The sequence below is a fragment of the Microtus pennsylvanicus genome, chromosome 4 (genome assembly GCF_037038515.1).
Source record: "Microtus pennsylvanicus isolate mMicPen1 chromosome 4, mMicPen1.hap1, whole genome shotgun sequence".
In the NCBI taxonomy this organism is placed as follows: domain Eukaryota; kingdom Metazoa; phylum Chordata; class Mammalia; order Rodentia; family Cricetidae; genus Microtus; species Microtus pennsylvanicus.
Genome location: NC_134582.1, coordinates 126,892,667 through 126,910,491, shown reverse-complemented (window position 1 = coordinate 126,910,491; position 17,825 = coordinate 126,892,667).

Genomic DNA, 17,825 nt, shown 5'->3' with positions numbered 1-17,825 from the left:
CCTGCTGGGAATTGGGAGCCTCGGCTAGTGAGGTCTGAATAGGCATTAGTAAAGGAAAACCTCAAAGAAATCTTGAAAGAATCAACACAGTTTCCCCAACGTTTCTTTAGGAAAAACTCTAAACACAGAGAACTGAATATTATTATCTCTCTGTGTGATCAAGAATCAGAAACAATAGAATTTTACTTGGAGTTGTTTTATTTCCAAGAACCTCAGTGATTGATTATCATAGATAAAACACACACACACACACACACATGCACTTGTATATGTGCACACTCACACACAACCCTGTACACACATGCACACACACATACACAGTTTCAATTGTTACAATCAAATTAAGTATTTGATAAGATTTTTTATCATAATTTCATAGAACCAAGACTGTAATCGTATGTGACCCTCTGTAGAAGTCACCATTGAATGAGTCAATGACAAAAGGAAGGTGCTGGCTGGTTCAGGGCCTCTGTGATCGTCATCACTACCAGCAAATTATTTTAAACATTTGTGTTGGTTGAGCTGAAATGAAGAAAATGTTGTTTTATCTCTCTCCAAAGAAAATAAAAGCTTACAGTGTGGTTAGCATTTGATGCCGAACATTCTTTGCAGACGAAGGGCTTGTCGAGCCTTCCCCTGTTAACCTCTCAGCTGGAAAACAAGAAGGCAGAAGATGTAGTGTGAAGGAAACTCCCTCGAGGAAACGACACTCTCCTGACACCCAGTCCTGTCGGATTTCCACATTGCTTCCTGTTCCCGCACATCAGCTTTGCTTTTGTTTATTTGGTTTTCAGTCTGACCTGGTGTTGTTTTCTGTGTCTATCACTTCTCAGGTCCAGGGTGACAGCAGTTTCTCACCAGCCTTGTCACTCACAGCGTATCTCTCTCCTCTCTCTCGCAGGGGACTTGTTAAAATGCCAGTTCAGTAAATTCAAACCGTTCCAGAGCCTCTGTTTTAAAGGCACAGATGCCAGCAACTCATCGAAGTTAAACCGGGTAGAAATCAAGTGTGTTGTCTTTGCCGCATAACAAACCCCACCCCGCACTGGACAGGGGCAGAGACAGACCTGACTTTGAGTCACTGCTGCATATAGATGATCATATGCCAGCAAGATTCCATTCACTCTGAGGAATGTGTCATTTTCCAAATGTGCTTACATAAATAATACATTTATTATTATAACTTGTACATTCTTCATTTAGAGGCTGTGACTATGAGGTGATGGGATTCTCTAGTGGGACTTTTGTTGGGACTGTTAGTCCCCAATAATGACATGGAGACTTATTATTAATTGTGAAAGCTCAGCTGATAGCTTAGGCCTGTTTCTAACTAGCTCTTATAACTTCAATCAACCCATATCTTTTCGTCTATGTACTTTTATGTGGCTCGGCTACCTTTACTCTGTATTGCCCAGGCTGCTTCCTCCTGGTGTCCCCGCCCTTCTTCCCCAGCATCCTCTGTGCCTGGAAATCCTGCCTAGCTATTGGTTGTTCAGCTTCTTATTAAACCAACCAGAGTGACACATCTTCACAGCGTACAAAAGATTACCACACAGCAGGGTGCCGTGCAGATTTGCAACAGATTTGGACCTCCCACTTAACAGAAGTGGTGCCCAAGTGACAGAAGTTCACCCTGGAGACCAGGAGGGAGAGCCCTCTCATCGACTTCCTGGTGGGGGGGTGCCGGGGAAGTTTTACCCCTCCCAACATGCAATTCTTCAGTCAGTTCCCTCTGTAGTATTTGTCTGGTTCATGAAGACAGATTTCTTGTTTTTTTTTTCCCTCCGTTCTCTTCAGATTCATTTTTAATTGCCCAAACATGAATGTATTCACATCATGAAATTAATTCTATGGATGAAGATAAAAACACCATATTAATTCCAGCTGTAGTATTAAGAGATTGGCCTCCGGGAGGTTAAGTCACAAGGGCAGGTTAGTTCAGGGACCTTACAAAAGGGCAAAATGGCCTCATTTCTTTTTCCTTTTCTTCCATTGTGTGAGGACCTGGGCTTTGTGCCCTCTGGAAGACAGAGTTGAAAGTGCCATCTTGGAAGCAAAGACTGGGCTTTGTACTAGACATCGTACCTGCTGGCATCTTCATCTTGAACTTCCCAGCCTAGGAGGAACGTGTTGTGAGAAATGCAGCCCATCCTTTATGAATTCTTAGCCTGAGGGTTTGTGAAGAGAGGGGAGTCAGGGAGATTCCCCTTCAGCTTCCCCTCCTGCCATCACCGACCTGTTGCGGTCCCCTTCAGCTAATCCTGTGACTTCACAGCAGCAGGCTCTAAGTCTGTCAGGGTTTTCTCAGCTGCGTGTGCATGATCGCATTTCCAGTCATCTAGTCAGGCATTGACCTCAGCAGCAACGCTTGCCCGAGCCTTCTGCAGCCTGTCCATGGAGCCTCTCCCCATGAAGCCTTTCATGCGTTCTCTCCCACACAAATCTTCATGTTTCCCCCTTGCTACGCTGTTTTTCAGATGTCAGAATTTCATCAGTATTCTTTTTTTGTAAAATAATTAAAAGTGTATTTTTTTTATTTTATATATCTTAATGTTTTGCCTGCATGTATGTCTGTGTACTACATGCATGTCTGGTGCCCACAGAGGCCAGAGAGGGTTCTGGATCCCCTGGAACTGGAGTTACCGAGAATTGTTAGTCATCGTATGAATGCTGGGAATCAAACCTGGGTGTTTTTTAAAAGTAACAAGCGCTCGTGACTGCTGAGCCATCTCTCCAGTCCCCCCTCCTCTCCTTATTTTTTTTCTCTTAAACAAATAAGAGTAGGATAGTTAACAAATTCTTTGAGGTGTCTGAAAGGGAATTGCTTAGATTTAGTACTAGCCACCATCCACTATGAGAAAGATACACCATAAGTGACGGCCACAGTGACCTACGGCTTCCAACCAGGCCCCACCTCTGACCGTCTCCTACTAAGGCTGTTAAATTATGACTCCATCGATGGCTGGATCCAATGATGACATCACAGCCTTCAGCATTTGATCGTGTCAGGAAGCCTGATAGCTGCAACTAAGCCCCCCAAGCCCCTAACGCATCAACCTGGGGAAAACACTTTCTAGCCGGCCCACAGCAAAGTCCTCAGTGGGTGTGTCACAATTTAAGATAATCCCCACGTTCCCGCCATGGCTGACTGGTTCTGGAGCCCATTTTGTCTTCTCGTGCTCACGCAATGTACTCATGTGTGCATGTGCATGTGTGAGCATGTGACTTCCTAGCATGCCTTCTAATGTTTGGTTGAAAGATGGACCTGCTAGGCCTTTAGCATGTGGAAAATGTGGTAGCGAGGTGTGTGGACAGGGGGAACATTTTATAGCTCGGTGTCTGGGTAACTGTCATCTTTTAGGGAGACTGTGTTCCTAGACTATGACCTTTACATGTGTTTTACAGCTCATCTTAAGAAATGCAGGAATTTAACCCCAACACTCGGGAGGCAGAGTCAGGAGGATCTCTGTTGTAGGGAGAGGGCCCGCTTGTTCTTTCTGGCCCACCAGCTAGCTCAGCCCCTAAATAACCACACAGAAATTGTATTAATTAAATTACTGCTTGGTCCATTATCTCTAGCCTCTTAATGGCTAACTCTCATATCTAGATTTAACCCATTTCTATTAATCTGTATATCACCACGTGGCAGTGGCTTACCAGGAAAGATTCAGCATGTCTGACTCTTGTGGCTCCATGGCAGCTCTCTCCTCCTCTGCCTTTCTTCCTCCCAGCATTCAGTTCTGTCTTCCCTGCGTACCTAAGTCCTGCCCTATCAACTAGACCAAGGCAGGTTCTTTATTCATTAACTAATGAAAGCAACACACAAACAGAAAGACCTCCTACACCAGATCTCTGAGTTTGTGGCCAGCCTGGTCTATAAGAGCTAGTTCCAGAACAGGCTCCAAAGTTACAGAGAAACCCTGTCTCAAAAAAACAAAAGCAAAAACAAAACAAAAAGTGCAGGAATAGCAAGAGAGGATTGAAGTGGGTATTCATAGTCTCTCAGGTGGAACAGAACAGGTTTTGAGGAAACCCAGGCAGGTTAGACAGTGGTCAAGTATGTTCTCGTCAGGAAGCTGAGGAAGGAGCATCACTCTGAGTTGAAGATTAGCTTGAGCAACATGTGGCTACCCTGTCTTGAAAAAATGAAAGTTTCTCTTCAGGGCAGACCTCTTTAAGAAACAGAATGTTCTGGTGTGTTTCTAAATGGTTCCTTTCCTCTCTGCTGGCCAGACCCAGCACAGATATTCTCCAGTATTCATTGTGAGGTTCTGATGGCCAGGCTCCAGAAAGGATCTCCCCAAAGTGCAAGATGAGATGGGACTGGGTCCTCTGGAGGTTTTAACTCTCAAGCTTGCCTACCTCTAGGCAAGCACCAATCAGCTAAGGGTTCCTGCTTTGGCTCCTGGGTATCTGCCAGCGTCTTGAAGACAGACTTTATAGCTCTCATTTGTGGTAGTGATTTTGTCTGTGCCTTGACTTTTCCATAAGGAAGAGGGTTGTCACTTTTGTGATTCTGTGTAATGACAGAATGTTCCTTGTTTCAAAGGCTAGCTAGATGACTCTGGGTTAGGTTTAATGACTTGTAAATCCCTAATGAGGTGTGATTCTAAATGCAAGCTAGCAGAGATTTGTGTGTGTGTGTGTGTGTGTGTGTGTGTGTATCAGATGAGTGCTCTATCTGCACGTATGCCTGCATGCCAGAAAAGAGCATCAGATCCCATTATAGATGGTTGTAAGTCACCATATGGTTGCTGGGAATTGAACTCAGAATCTCTGGAAGAGCAGCTAGTGTTCTTAACCACTGAGCCATCTCTTTAGCCTCTTCCTGGGTGTTTTTTATTTATCAACAACAATACCATTGGCCTTATCAAGGCCTCCACCACAATGTGGATCTAAGCATGTGTTAGTGGCCCTATGATCCCATGATGCTCTCCTCCACTGAGCACACATTTCTTCTTTTCTTGTCTCTCTGTGTGTGTGTGTTTGTGTGTGTTACATGTGCACATATAGAAGCTAGAAGGCCTCTATTCTTGGCCTTATTCCCTTGAGACAAAGTCTGTTTTGACTAGACTAGCCAGCTAGTGAGCTCTTTTGATGTGGTGTCTCTACTCCCAGGCCAGGGTTACAGGTCTGTATAACCACATTCAGCCTTTTTATGTGGGTCCTACAGATTTGAACTCAGGTCCTTATGTCTGCACAGCACATGTTCTGATCCACTGAGCATCAACTTCTGAATACATTCCTTTAACCTTTCTCAAATTCTTTGCCTCTCTGCTCTCACCAACCTCAGTTCTCCTAGGCCAGCTAGGACTCTGAGCACTGCAGAAGGCTACAGAAATCCCTTCAAGCTGGAGGCAGAGATGGGGGTGAAGGTATATGTGGCAATCATAGCTGCTCTCTGTGTCCTTCCAGAAAAGCCACCTCTGTTTCATGGCTCTATGTGGGGCACACCCCATCCATTGCTACACTCCTCCCACTCCAGCCTCCCTCTTTGTCCCCACACATCCTCACCTCTGCCTGTCTTCTTACTTGCACACGACAGCTCTACCAACTGGGAGACTGAGCCTCGTGGTGCTGGGAGGGGTGTTTCTGCAATCCAGCCTGAGCCCCCCTAGGAAACCAATGGCCACTCACGCCAGGCATGTCCTTTTCTGGTACTCACTTCTGGGATGTCCTGACTCAGTCTGGCTGAGTGCTCCACTGTCTAGTCAGTGGGATGTTTAGGTTCCCATAGCTGGTTTTGGTTCTGAACCTGTTTGACCAGGCAATTGTCATCTACCTTACATAGTAAGGTCTTTAAAGTGTGGGACACACACACACACACACACACACACACACACACACACACACACAGAGTTCTTTGGGGCTCTCACTGTATAGTGATTAGCCTAGAACCAGAAGCAATTAGATGTCTAGAAGATGCACCTGGCAGTGAAATGCTACAAGAAATTATTCTAATTAGGCATCTCTTGGATTCGTTCCTTGAATTTGGCAGAAAGGGAGTAGCATTGGGGTGGGATTGGTACTTACTTTAAATTTTCCTCAGCAATCCAGTTTCTAATTTTCACCTACCCAATTCCTTAGGGCCTGATTTGAAGTGCAGTTCTGGAAATGAGAATCATAGCTCTAAAGCCAAGTGAATTCTCACGCTCACAGCTGAGCAAACGTGAGTGAGGTCACCTCGTGCTTGACACTGAGACATTACAGGACTGTTTGGGAGCCTTGTCACCCTTCACCAGGAGGAACATTCGGGTCAGGGACTCATTCCCCGGTCTAGGCATTGCCAGGCTCTTTATAAAATGAAGGCACTTGGTTGGCTGTCAGGCCTCCCCTCCCTCCTATGCTCTTTCCCTTCCCTTCCTTCCCCCCTCTCCCTTTTCCTTTTACTCTCTCCTTCTTTCCTTCCCTCTCTCCTCTCTTCTTCCTTTCACGTGTATGGTTTTGTGTATATGTGTGATATGTTTATATGTGTGCATGTGTGATATGCATATTGTGATATGTTTATATGTGCACATGTGTGATATGCATATGTGTGATATGTTTATGTGTATATATACACCTGTGCAAATGAGCAGAAACCAGAGTAGGCCGTAAGATGCCTTAAGATGTCTTCTTCTAGGGCAGGGCAGTACAGGTGCCTGGTACAAACACCTTACTCTCACCTGGTTTTTGAGGGAGGCTCTCTCAGGGATCCTGTAGTTGGCTAACTGGGTCAGGCTGGTGTGTCTCCCTTAAGTGGCAAACCTTGAGATGCCAACTTACCATATCAAAGTGGACCTGGTTGCCAGATTCTCCCAGCATCCCTTAGTCCCTACCTGTTACAGGGCATGTCTGGCATAGCCCACCCTGGTGTAGGAGGGTCTTCTTTCTATGTGTTGCTTTCATTGGCTGAATAAAGAAAACTGCCTTGGCTTTTGATAGGGCAGCCCATAGATGGGTATGGTAGAGAGAACAGAATTCTGGGAGGAAGAAGACAGTGTGGCAAATGCCATGGCTCTCCTCTCCAAGACAGACACTGGTTAGACTCATGCCAGTAAGCCACAGTCAAGTGGCGATACACACTAATGGAGATGGATTAAACAAATATGTAAGAGTTAGCCAATAAGAGGTTAGATATAATGGGCCAGGCAGTGTTTTGATTAATACAATTTCCATGTGGTTATTTCGGGTATAAACTAGACGGCTGGCCAGAGCCAGGTGGACGGGATGACAAGCAGCCCACCACTCCTCCTACAACACCACCCTCTACCCAGAACCCAGGGCCTCAGCTGCCCTTCCCCGAGAGGCTCCTCCCTAATGATCCAGCCATTTTGGTTACCTGCCCCTTTGGTACATTTGCCCTCCTGGCTGCTGTTAGTATTCAAACATCTGCACTGGCCTGCCCTTGGGGTTGACAGGATACATCCTCAGCTGCAGCCAAAGAACAACTCCTATGGACATTCACTATGTTCCCTTTTAAAAGGGCCCTGCCTACCTCCTGTCTCTCTCTTTCTCTCTGTCTCTGTTAGTTGTTCTCTCTGTGTCTCTGCCCTCTCTCTCTCTCTCTCTCTCTCTCTCTCTCTCTCTCTCTCTCTCTCTCTCTCCTCTGAGTCCGGTCTCTCCCCTCCCATATGAACTGTGTTGCATGGCATATTTCTCTCTCAGTCTCACGTGTGCTTTTTCTAAATTACAACAGCTACTGCACCTCCTCCTCTCTTCCCTCTCCTCTTCCCTCCCCTCCTGCCACATGGACCAGCTCAGTCTGGCCACGTCCACTCTGGACTCTCACAGATGTCCCTGCCTCTGGCTGTGTTCTCCTACATATCTATAATAAACTTACTCCTCCACCACACCTAGGAGCAGTCATGTCTTTCCTTTTTATTTCTTTTTCTCATCCAATCTCTACCCCACAGTGTTGGGTTACAGGAATACACAGCCATGCCTGGCTTTTTTACATGGGTCCTGGGGATTTGAACTTGGGTCCTTTTGTTTTCATAGCAAACATATTTATCCACTAAGCCATTTCCCTATGTAATACCCAGCATCCATCTTTGGAAGCCCCCTCCCCCTGGGAGTTGCCTTGGTCCAGACTTCTCCAGGAAAGCCCACCAAGCGCTGACCCCTCCCTAGGGAGAGTCAGGACCACTCCCACGGGCTATTTAGGCTGCTGCCCCAAAAAGGAACATGTGGTCTTGGGTTTTGCGTGTCTCCCCATCTCTGTATCCCCCCACATGCTCCCGTGCCACCTGGGAGCACTGCATTTATTAAACGTGGGCATCTTTAATTCGGTCTAATCTGGTCTGATTGGAATTATTTGTGTTGGTAGAAAGGTTCCTCGTAAGATTATAACTAACACCCTAGTCCCAAGCTTTTCTTTTAAATAGTTATATGATTTAGAGTTCCTTTGTTGTTGTTGTTGAATTTCTTTAAAAGAGGAAGAGGAAGAAGAAGGAGAAGGAGGAGGAGGAGGAAGAAGAAGAAGAAGTAGTAGTAGTAGTTGTTGTTGTTGAGTTTCTTTAAAAGAGGAAGAGGAAGAAGGAGGAGGAGGAGAGGAGGAGAAAGAAGAAGAAGGAGAAGGAGAAGGAGAAGTAATAGTAGTAGTAGTAGTAGTAGTAGTAGTAGTAGTAGTAGTAGTATGGGGCTGGAGAGATGGCTCATTGGTTAAAAGCACTGGCTATTCTTCCAGAGGCCCAGAGGTCTCCCAGCACCCACATGGCAGCTCACAACTGTCTGCAACTCCAAAATCTGATACCTGTTCTGGTGGAAGCTACATCTCAACCCCTCTCCCCTGTCTCTCTCTCCCCCAAACCCTGCCTCATTTCAGAAAGCCCACCAAACACAGCTCCTACCCTAGAGATGCTCAAGTTTAAATATCACTTACACAGGGTATTTAAACTGCCCCCAGAAAACAGACAGGTGAATTCTTCCCCTCTCCTCTCTGGGGGTCCAGAAAATCATTCAGGAGCATTTTACCCATTAAACCTGAGCTTTTTCTAATTTGGTTTGATTTGGCCTGATTTAGATTGCTATATTGGCAGAGAGTCTTAGGGGTACAGAAACTTTTCAACATCCTCACACAGACATACACACAGGCAAAACACCAATGTACATAAAATAAAAATAAATACAATCCCTGACTTCAAACTCTACTACAGAGTTACAGTACTGAAAACAGCCTGGTATTGGCATAAAAACAGACAAGATGACCAATGGAACCAAATTGAAGACCCAGATATCAATCCACACACCTACAAACACCTGATTTTCGACAAAGAAGCAAAAAATATAAAATGGAAAAAAAGAAATCATGTTCAACAAATGGTGCTGGTATAACTAGATATCAATATGTAGAAGAATGAAGATATATCCATATCTATTACCATACACAAAACTCAAGTCCAAATGGATCAAAGACCTCAACATAAAACCAACCACACTGAACCTCATAAAAGAGAAAGTGGGAAGGACACTTGAATGCATTAGCACAGGAGACCACTTCCTAAATATAACCCCAGTAGCACAGACACTGAGAGAAACAATTAATAAATGGAACCTCCTGAAACTGAAACGCTTCTGTAAAGCAAAAGACACAGTCAATAAGACAAAACGACAGCCTTCAGAATGGGTAAAGATCTTCACCAACCCCACATGGGACAGAGGTCTGATCACCAAAATATACAAAGAACTCAAGAAATTGGTCATAAAAAGAATAAATAATCCAATAAAAATGGGTACAGACCTAAGCAGAGAACTCTTAACAGAGGAATCTAAAATGGCTGAAAGACACTTAAGGAAATACTCAACATCCTTAGTCATCAGAGAAATGGAAATAAAAAAAACTCTGAGATTTCCTCTTACACCTGTAAGAATGGCCAAGATCACAAACATTGATGACAACTTATGCTGGAGAGGTTGTGGGGTAAAGGGAATACTCCCGTATTGCTGGTGGGAGTGCAAGCTGGCATAACCCCTTTGGATATCAGTGTGGCGATTTCTCAGAAAATTAGGAAACAACTTTCCTCAAGACCCAGCAATACCACTTTTGGGTATATATACAAAGGATGCTCAATCGTACCACAAGGTCATGTGCTCAGCGATGTTCATAGCAGCATTGTTTGTCATAGCTAGAACCTGGAAACAACCTAAATGCCCCTCAACCAAAGAATGGATAAGGAGGATGTGGTACATTTACACAATGGAGTACTGCACGGCAGGAAAAAATAACGACATCTTGAAATTTGCAAGCAAATGGATAGAGCTAGAAAACATCATTTTGAGGTAGGTAACGCAGACTCAGAAAGACAGTTATCATATGTACTCACTCATAAGTGATTTTTAAACATAAATCAAAGAAAATCAGCCTACAAATCACAATCCCAGAGAATCTAGACAACAATGAGGACCCTAAGAGAGACGTACATGGATCTAATCTACATGGGAAGTAGAAAAAGACAAGATCTCTTGAGTAAATTGGGAGCATGGGGACCGTGGGAGAAGGTAGAAGGGGAGGGGAGATGAAGGAAGAGGAGTGGAGAAAAATATATAGCTCAATAAAAAAAGACATTATTTTTAAAAATGTCCAAACAGAAAAATAAATTACTTCTAGTCTTGTGCTCATCCCCATAGCCCTGATATTTGCCTGGGGTGTATTTGAAAAAAAAAATTGATTTAAGGACAGAGACTTAGACTGGAATTGTGGTCAGATTCAGTGCCTCATTTTATGACTCTCAGACACAAGAAAACGTCAGACTGTGGTTTTCCTGTTCAAGGGTAAGAGTTCTAAGACAGGAATCACAATGAGGTAATGATCCTGGGTGACCCGGAAGAGGAACAGTGCAGAACGGGGAAGTGAGTTTAAAGATCTTTGTACCAGGCCACATAGCTCAGCCTTCAAAAGACTCACTGCCTCTCGGTCTGGGGCCCTACCCTAGAGGAAGTGCAAGGGGCCAGCTCCAATCAAATGTTCTTGCAAGCTGCGGGGAAGGCTCCCAGAAGGAGCTTTCCCCCTTGTGCTGGGAGAATCCAGTTTCTTCCTGGTTCTGCGCATGAATAGCAGCCTTAGTGTGAGCTTCTTTCTGTCAGGGCCTCAGATAGTCCTAGCTGCACTGAGGCTGGTGTTGGTCGCAGCCATGCCTAGTAGCCTCCTGTGTGTGTTCCTGTAGCTGTGGTCATCAAAGCACAACGGAAGAACACATTGGAACGCGTTGGTGGACGGAAGGATCCTGTTTGAGCTTCTTGGAACAATGCTGGAACAGGAACTCCGAGGAGGGGCTGGGGTAGAACAGTACAGAGGGCGAGGAATAATTAGACTTGAGAAGAAGCATGTGGTGTGTGTGTGTTTAGGAAGTGAAGAGGCCAGGAGAAGAGTGGGCTCCTTGTCCCATTTAACCTGTATTTTAGAATGATCTTTCTGTGGCTTTGTCTGTCTCTGCCTCCCATGGCTTCCACCTTGCTTCCTGGTGTTCCAGCTCTTCCCTTTGGTGTATTTGCCTTTTGACTGTTTTCCATCTTAGCAGCCTTCCCCCCACCCACTAACCCCTGCTGCTTCCTGCAGTTTCTAGAATGTACTTTAGCCCCGTGTGCTTCTTAGGACTTGAATAAAAAGCTCTGTTTTTACAAGAACACTTCCGCTTTCTCTCGAAAGGAGTTCTTTTGTATGATTTTATTGTCCATTTTCACCCATTACTCACTTCTTTCTGCCTGTCCCTATTTACAGAGTTGGTCTGTGTAGAAGAGGCAGTTTTATTGAGATATAATTCGCTGTGCACCGCACCCATTTAAAGTGTACAATTCAGTGGGCTTTACCATCTTCCCCTGGTTGTGTAACATAGACAAAGTTAGAACATTTCACATCCTCCCAAAACATCCTGTGCCCATTAGCTGCCATCTCCATCCATTCCCCACTCCCGGCAACTGCCACTGCATCTTCTCTGTGTGTACCACATCTATGGATGTGTTTTGAATAAATGGGGTCCGAGAGAACACGTAGTCTTTGCCTCTGGCTTCTTTAACTCAGCCTAATGCTTTTCCCGTTCCTTGGCGTGGTAGCAACCTGCGGTGAAAGGAACGCTAAAATCATATGGAAGATCTCTAGGCACACCTTTGGAGAGACAAGATAGATACCAGCATTCAGGAGGAGTCCAGCCAGAAATTTTTTCCCATGAAAATCTCAGTGCTCCCAACACCCCCCCCTCTTCCTATCATCCTCACCCCACCCCCCACATAGTCTTTCTGTGGAATGAACCTGTTTCTATGTCTGAATATTTCAGTTCTCTTCTTGGTGATGAAGGGAAGACAGAGGGAAATGATTTAGTTATTGCAATTTAAATGAGTTCAAATGAAAAATCAAGAGACCAAGAGCCAGACTGAATTGGCCTTTTCAAGTAGAAAAGACGTTATCAAGCCAGAAGATGAAAAAGGCCCAAGACATTGATAGGAGAGAGTTTGAAGCTAATTGACATTGAAGCCGGATGCCCTAACAAGATTAAAGAAGAGCCTGCACGCGTAGGGGCTGGGAGTCAATTTTGGTAGGGTTTGCATGGCGAACGAATCAAAGGAATTTTGGATTGCCTTCATTATCCTGACAGCAATCAGAAACCTCTGGGATGCCTGTGGTATAATGCGCTTCTGCAACCCAGATTATGATGTAGCAACCGAAACAGCTGGCCAGGTTGAAAGTCAAGGGTTTTATGCCCCTGGCGACAATACAAAGCATGAGCAAGAAACGAATAAATGAGCAGAGTAGGAAAGTTGGCCCATTGCAAAATTAGCTCTGGAAGTATATTAATAGTTACAAATCCATTAAAGTTAAATATGAATTGTGTGATTAATTTAAGTCATTACACAGAACCAAAGAGAAAGGCCACCTTAAAGCCCCAGGGTGGCTGACAGTAGGCCTGACTGTGCTGAGCTCGGCTGGAAAGACAGCCTATCAGGCCCCTAAGACAGCACTTCACAGCTCTTCCCATTCCCTAGCTCCCACATTCTTTCTGCTTCTTCCATGGCGTTCCCTGAGCCTTTTGAGGTGTGGAGATTAATATGGAGGCCCCATCTATTGATGAGCACTTGCGGTTTTTAGCACTGTGAACAGCTATGTGTTTCTCTGTTAACCACTGCCCACTGCAAAATGCTGCTTCTCTGACCAGGACAGAGAGCAGCACAGATAAGGTAACTGCTCCTGCACAGATAAGAAAACTGCTCCTGCACAGATAAGAAAACTGCTCCTGAGGTGCAGTTTTCATGGCTGTGTGGACTCTGTTGCTATGGTCCCTTGCAGGAAAATGCATGGTACACTCAACATGGACACTGGGCATAACTTAATGAAGAGACTTCTTGCAAAGAAATCTGCAAAGAAGGAAGAAAAGCTAGAGAGGAGAACCCAGTGGATTGTTACACCCTTGGTCAGGCTCAGGTTGCAAATGTGTGGTGACCCACAAGTAGAACGTAGGCTGGAATCCAGACTTCACGCTAGATGATGCCATTCCGTCAACGTTGGGTTTCTCGGGTACTGTGCTGGTGTCGGTTACGGCTTGGGCTGTGAATGGAGGGTATCTCTGTTCTTAGACATTCTCACAGCAGAGTTTAGAGTGAAATATCCTGTCTCAAACTCAGTTTTGAATGGAGGTGGGAATGGTAGGCAGGGAGGGAGACCCAGGTTGAGGTCGAGTAGCTCGTGCAGCAGGATGTTAGCCGCAGAGCAGAGCAGGGCATCCCACTCTTTCTGTGGTCTCGTTAGGGGAGGAAGGAAGTGTTCCTAGATAATGTCTTCGTACATCAAGGAGGAACAGGCTGACAGCCCCTCTGGGTGATTGGCAGCCTCCCTCAAGCAGGAAGAGTGCCACCTGGCCCTTTAGGATTGTTAGCCGTGTGTCCTGGCTATCATGAGAAGCACAGCACACAGGACCATAAAAGATCAAAGCCTGTTCCTGGCGGGGCTTAACAAGATTTGTGACTAGGATTTATGACTCACCTAGCCCTGAGAAGGCAGGTCAAGCCTGGATGACGTCGTTAGGTCTTCACTGAAAAAAAGTGGAGAAAAGGCAACCCTTTCTATGACATGGTGGGCAGGAGTCAAGGCTCTGTATTAGAGCTGCATCTCACTATTTTTTCGACTATCTCACTATCTTCTGTTTTGTAGGGCAGTGATGGAGAAGGGTCTATGTGTTACTTTCATTGGTTAATAAAGAAAACTGCTTGGCCTGATAGGACAGAAAATTAGGTAGGCGGAGTAGACAGAACAGAATGCTGGGAAGAAGGGAAGTGAGCCAGATGCTATGCCTCTCCTCTCTGAGACGGAAGCAGGTTAAGATCCTTCCTGGTAAGCTACCGCCTCGTGGTGGTACACAGATTATTAAAAATGGGTTAGTCAAGATGTGAGAGTTAGCCAGTAAGAGGCTGAAACTAATGGGCCAGGAAGTGTTTAAATGAATACAGTTTGTGTGTTGTTATTTCGGATATAAAGCTAGCCGTGTGGGAGCTGGGTGGGAATTCAGCCCGCTGCTCCACACTATAGGGCAGTTTGAAGATAGGTTCTTTTCCCAGATGTGGGCTGTTACAAACGAATCTGGGGTTTGTAGCTCTGTTACAGTGTGTGTTGTGGACACAGAGGCCTCTGTTTTGTACAATACTTTGTGGATTTGCTTGTTTTCATAACAATAATGCATCTCTTGGCTATGGGGGGGACAGAGATAGGGAGGAAGGAGGAAAGGGTCAGAAGGGGAGGGAACAGAGATGGTCTCCCCTGTGCTGAGTTCTGGTAGGAGGGGGTTTCTTTCAGATAGTTTCAGTGAAATCTGATTGCACATCTTAAACCTGTTCCATTTGTATCATTTCGGTTTGGGCGCAGGAGGACACATTGATGTCATAATGTGCCCTGGGTTACTGTGTATTAATGGCAGAAAGTCAAGAGCATCATCCTAATGGACAGAGGAAGATTCCTCGAAGTCGTTCCTGATCCAGGACAGCTAGCCACAGCCGTGCACAGGACGGCTTGTAAGCCGCAGGATATATCCTGCTCAGTCCATGAATCTGCAGCCCTAGCTCAACTGACTCTTAGTTAAAACCCAGTGTGCCATCCGTTCCAGTGTTTCATGTGCGGTCAAGTAGGATGGAGAGAAAACTGGAACAGAAAGGGAGGTCCGAGTCAACTCCAATGAAATATCTAATTTTTAAAAGTTCAAGAGGCAGTAGTGGAAGCGCAGGCTGTGATCTCTGTACTTGGCAAGCAGATATGGAAGGACTTCCGTAAAGTTGAGGCTATCCTGCTCTACACAGCAAGATACATGCCAGCCAGGGCTACTCAGTGAAAAGAGCCCTGCCTCAAAAAGCTAGAGAAAAAAAGGGGGAAGGATGAGAGAGGAGGAAAAAGGCAAGAAGAAGAAATAAAGGAGGAAAAAGCTGTGATCCATGAATATGAAGTTGAGATAACCCTCAGAAATATGTTTCCAGCTAGCTCAGGTAGGGAAGGAACAGGGCTTGGATGCTTTATGCTCCAGGGAACTCTGCCCCTGGGGTATCTTAGCAGATGGCCACTGGGCAGTTGGAAACATTGGGCAGTTGTCAAGAGATGATGTGCGGCTAATGGAGCCATCAAACACAGGGTCTTTGAAGTTGCCTCTGCTAAAACACATTGATTCCTGTCTTGGACTCAGGGGTAACTGAAAACAGGTTGGAAGCCTAGCATTGCTGCCTTTGTTTGTGTCTGTCCCCTTGCCTGTGGCTGAAGGCACAGAGATGCATGATTGCCCTAAACCTGCCATAAACCTTGGATTCCAGGAATGGTAAGTCCACCTTGGAAGGCAGGCGCTCTTCATCTAGATGAGGACAGTTATCCACGGAGGTGAGACTACAGGGAGGGACAGCAGTGTTTTGCTGTAGGAACCACATCTATCCCCTCAAACTTGACAAGGACTTCTCAGATCACCTTGCAGAACCCAGACAGAGGACAAAGACCACATTCTGACCAGGACTACTTAATTATGCATACATCTTGCCCCCTTCTCTACTTATAACTAAAGCTCATGATAGGATCGCGACATGGACTTAGGGTCGCTAGATTCCCTTTTCTAAACGTGGCCACACTGAGTAACTCTCAGCCCTCTCCTGTCCACCATGACTGTCTCTTAATTGGTGTGTCGGGGGTGTGTGGCAAAGCCTAGGCTTTAGGGGCTGCCAGAGCTTCAGCTTCCTGGGAAACTCAGTTATAATTCTGCCATCATCACAGCTGAGTGGATAGATGAATCCCCTTCAACCAAAGTGTCCCAAGGAAGAAGCAAAAGGACAGAGGCCAGAACCCGAAGCAGCATGTGCCGTGTGAATATTTATGATGAGTAGTAGAGAGAGTTGCCTCCCGAGCTTCAACGCGAGGAATCGAGCAGAGTGAGAAAGAGCGGGCTGTGCGGGAGAACAAGTCTAGATGGTCAGGGGTCTTTGCCATTTAAAACAGAGATTTCTGTTCATGTTGTGTGTGAGAGAGAGCACCTGTGAGCACATGCCATGGTGCCCTCGAGGGGTCAGAGGGCAGCCTTGCGTGTCACTCCTTCCTTGCCTTCTACCTTATTTAAACTTGTCAGGTGCTTCACACACCTGTGAAGTCATTGGATTCCTCTGTCCCTGCCTCCCATTTTGCCATAGAATACTGGGACTACAGACACACTTGACTATGCCCAGTTTTAAGTGCATTCTGGGAAACCAGAGTTGGTTCCTCATGCCCATGCAGAAAGCCCTTTCCCCACAAAACTATCTAAGCCCATAGCAGGGAGATTCTGATAATGCATGTATTTAAATATTTAAAACCAGACACAAAGTTATCGCCACTTTATACTATAATAAAATGAAAACATCTTCAGTACTAGCAGAAACCTCAGCACTCGTCACATTAAAATTAGCATTCAGTGCAACAGATGGTATTGTTTTGCTGAAATGAAATCATTACTGTGGGAGTTAGCAGTAGAGAAACCCATTTACAGGGAGCGGTTCTCACATCTTGGCTTGCCTATGTTGATTTCACGCATAATGTCCATCTTAATCTCTGTTGATATTTTTCTCCTTTGGCAGAGTTGATTTTATGTTTCCCGTCTGCCGTTTAACAAGAGGGAGTCTAATGTGCATCCCAAATATGATGGCAAGACATTTAAAAATATCCTTTAAAAGAGGCTCACTCGCTGATGGTCTGCTACCGTTAACAAGCCATGTAAGCTGGTGTGTGCTCCCGCCGCCGCAGGAGTCTCACGCTGCATCCACTTGCCACGTAAATACCGAACCAAACACTGAGAAATCTCTTTTGAGATTTCTGTGCTGTACACACCAGGTGTGTTCCCACGGCTCACTTTTCTCACCATTGTTTCCAAGGCTTTGCAAGATCTTCATGTTCATGTAAAGTTTTAAATGTGTAAGAATATGAAGAAAATGCCAAAAAAGTTTATGATGAATAGAATTGTGTGCCAGAGGGCAGAGAAGATAAAGTACAGATTGGACCAGCTTATCTTTGTTCAAAATAAGGTGTCAGAACTGTGGGAAGAATGTTCCCCTTATGCTGGGAAGATGGCTCCATGGGAGAGAGTGTTTGCTGTGCAAGCATGAAGACCTGAGTTCAAATCCCCAGCAGCCAAGTAAGAAGGTAGGAGTGGCCACGCATTCTACTAACCTCAGCACTGTAGGGGATAAAGACCGGAGGATCACTGAGGCTTTCTGGGTGCCAGCCTAGCTCCAGATTCGGTGAGAGACCCTGTCTCAAAGGAATAAGGTGGAGAGTGCTAGAAACGGTCACTTGATGTCCTCATCTGATCTCCAGCTCAGACATGGGCACACACATACTCTCATGTGCATACATAGCACACCTATAC